This window comes from Capsicum annuum, unplaced genomic scaffold (genome assembly GCF_002878395.1).
Source record: "Capsicum annuum cultivar UCD-10X-F1 unplaced genomic scaffold, UCD10Xv1.1 ctg61852, whole genome shotgun sequence".
In the NCBI taxonomy this organism is placed as follows: Eukaryota; Viridiplantae; Streptophyta; class Magnoliopsida; order Solanales; family Solanaceae; genus Capsicum; species Capsicum annuum.
In genome coordinates this window covers 1,571-4,942 of record NW_025870797.1, presented here as the reverse complement: position 1 = coordinate 4,942, position 3,372 = coordinate 1,571, and the positions used below count along the sequence as shown (strand labels likewise).

The window sequence follows — 3,372 nt, the reverse complement described above, 5'->3', positions numbered from 1 at the left end:
ATAGGAAGACTTAATATTTTAGCTGTTCCGCAAGGTGCTCTATACTACCAACAAGCATATCACCCTGTTGCAGGGCACCCGGGCTTCACACAAAGTATTTGCACGTACAGACAAACGAATTGGAGCGCTACAAAGGAGACTATGTGTTAGCATATTTATTTCGTTAATCTGTACTCTAAAGAGCACATCTACTGCAAAACGAAGGTATGGCTAGCACTAAGTGATACACTAGACGTTCTGTACTACTTATACATTTCCCTATCAGATACATAGAAGCATGTGAATCCCATTTTATACAGGTAGCAAATGGTATTCTTCATCTAATATGTTTAGGAGGCCACTTACATTGTTCCTCATGTTAAGAGTGCAATATCATCTAAATTTCAAGATAAAGAGAAGGATAAAAAAATTTGAAATAGACATTGATATTCATATACTCAAAACACTACAACGCCTAAGCCAAATGTAGCTGAAAGTAGACTCGCTAGATTTCATCTTTACAGTTATAAAATCAGAATACACCACAGTAACCTCAAACACAAGGGAAAATTTCAAAACTTAATGCATTGATCAACCAACAGATATCTAATTTGCAAGATCGGCACGTTCGTATGTGAAAGAGAACAAAGATAATCACAAGCATGGGAATTGATTGAGAGCCAACGGTATGTAGAACAAAAAGGATTAGCGCTATGTATATACTCGTAAGGCTTTACCAATCGTTGCTTATTCTTCTGCTGCCGATGGTACTATGGCCAAACTGTTAGCAATCAGTTCTTCTGAAGACGACTCCTCAAACTTGGGGACAAATGGCATTGTGTAGTGGAACTCGATTTGTAGGCGCTGATGAAGGGGTGTCGATGCCATCAATCCTTTCTTTACATCAACTTGTAACTCCCTAATAGGGATTGCTGCCAAAAAACTCTTAATGTACTCTTTACATGCCTCTTTACCTCTATAAATGATGTTCTTTTCAGGTACCCTGTCCTCCTGCATACTGTCGTCGCTGTTGGTGCTCATGAAAATTTTGCTTTCATCCGCAGCCTCTTTGACATTGATTTTCTCTTTTCTATCGCAAGATGGATTATCATCTGATTGTTGAGACTCACTAGGTACTTGCATAATTGTTGTATCTTGGTCGAATTTGAGGATATATGCCTGATTACAACCCTCAAAAAGCCTCTCCCCAAGTGTGTCAATGATATGTTACGCGTCTTTTTCAACCTTGAGGATAAAGAAGTGGTCATTCCAACTCATAATGTAAACACAAGAGTCGCCATGACGAGGAGTTTCTTGAGCGGACTTAGAAATCTCGTCCCATATGTTGTCAGAAGACATGGCACCATGAAGGAAGTGGAATCCTTCCTCTTCTTCCATTCCTTCAGGATGAAAGAACCCAATGAATGATTTTTTTGAGATTACTGAGAGTGGACGCACTTTAGCCTCGAGAACTATCTCGAGGTCAAAATGCTTATCTGGGAAACGTTCCCTATAGGTCTCGTTTTCACAAAGATCTCTCCACTGCATCGAGCCTTCACAGATAAGAGAATCAAGTTGGGACTTGATGGGCATATCTTCAGGATTGCAGTGGAACCAATCAGCTATGACAGTAACCAAGGATGTACAAGCGCTTTCACCAGCATCTCATTGACTTCGTTGATCAATCGAAGCAAAGAAGATCTGAGTCTGCAGCTTTATTTGTCCATCACGGATTATTATTTCTTTCTGCTCCCAACTACCCACAACAAAACTTTCATCTCCAAACTCAGAGACTGAAATCGGAGAAGTTTCCTCGGATTTGTGCCCCTGCATGAACTACACAAAGTAGTAAGAGGACTAGTTATGACATATATCTTCAATCATGAACAAGAAAACCTCAGCAGTTTGATACTTGATACAAATGTACAAGTAGACTAAGCTACTAAAGAAAGCTACCAAACTTTGTATTCTTCAATTCGCCAAGCAAATTGGTGTACAAGTTATTCCTCGCTGATCAGACCATGACATGAAGATAAAAAATGACTCATCAAACATGACAAAGAACGCAAGAAAAGAGGAGACGTACCCTAGAAGAAGACTCGTCGGATGAGCAAAGCTATATGCGATCAAAGTCTATATCATCTCCACTATGCTCTCCGTAATGTTTCTTCAACAATGGCTCCCCCTTGGTTTTAGGAGATTTGAAACTCACCTTCCTCTTCCTCCAGGAAAGAAGACTACGTTTTGAACTCTGCTCTGCAGATTGATTTGCTGCAGTTGTATCCTCAGGGTACTTGTGCCTTGTGTCTGAAATATGATGGCTGTAGTGGACTAAATCCTTGTCACTGCTGCTGCCGCTTGTATTTGAACAAAATGATCCACCAGCATGGTTTGCATAGACGAGTGCTTCATAACTGAATGACTTCTGACCACTTGTATCCTCTTTTCCTTCCTCAGATTCTCGTTTCGAATCCTCATCAAGTGAATCTGTATCCACAGGATAAACATAATCGGGATCCTCACTTCTGACTGAGTTCCTTCCATCACTGCAGCTACCTTTCTCTGCATGATATGCCTTCTTGTGTCGCCTAAAAGATAATGCTTTCAAAAATTTAACCTTTCGCAGACCTGCTTTTAAAGAACCACCCCCATTTCTGTCTATCAACAAAGACTTTCCAGGGTTCGGAGATACTGGAGCAGACATGATAAACTTCAAAAATGTCTCTGAAGCTTCGTGAATGTTCCTCAATTCCACAAGGTTGAGCACTAGCTGTCAACAAATATATGAACATATCTTTAGGAAACAGCCGCATTAGATAATATATTCACGTAGCTGCAGGAATACAAGAACGCAAGTAAAAAGCATGTGTTTTAGTTTCTCTTACACAGAGTGAAAGACAACTCTTGAAGCTGCCAACAGAGACTTCCAAAGGAACGAAAATTTCAATGCCCTCTTGTTTATCTCCAGCTACTGAAGCAAAGTCTGCAAGATTCAATGTCGCAGCAGAAAGTACGGGTACCTTCTGATTTGGTCCTTTGCTTGTACCCTGATCCAGCAGACGTATGAATAAATACAAAGAAGGGAGTAAATGAACAATGAAATCGAACACAAAGACAACGTGTTCAACAGAGAAATTAGTGTCGATGAAAATCTAAAACCAAAACTAATGGATTAGAAGCACGAAATAATACACCCGTGGATTGGAAAACACACGATTATCATGAACGATAGGTTCAAAGCAGTCAAAGGAACATGCAGCTAAGGCCAATCTTGTGCCTATGGAAGAAGAACAACTTGCTTCAGTCTCAAACAAGTTGATATATAAGAATTTACTATTCCATTTAAGCTCAACACATGTCATCATCATACCAAATAAAAATACAAGTGAAAAT

The 3,372-nt window shown here is 39.8% G+C and overlaps 1 pseudogene; it reads right to left on the bottom strand.

Annotated features, from left to right (window-relative positions):
* Positions 1–580: 580 nt before the first annotated feature.
* Positions 581–3,026, bottom strand: LOC124893569 (annotated as a pseudogene).
* Positions 3,027–3,372: the final 346 nt, after the last annotated feature.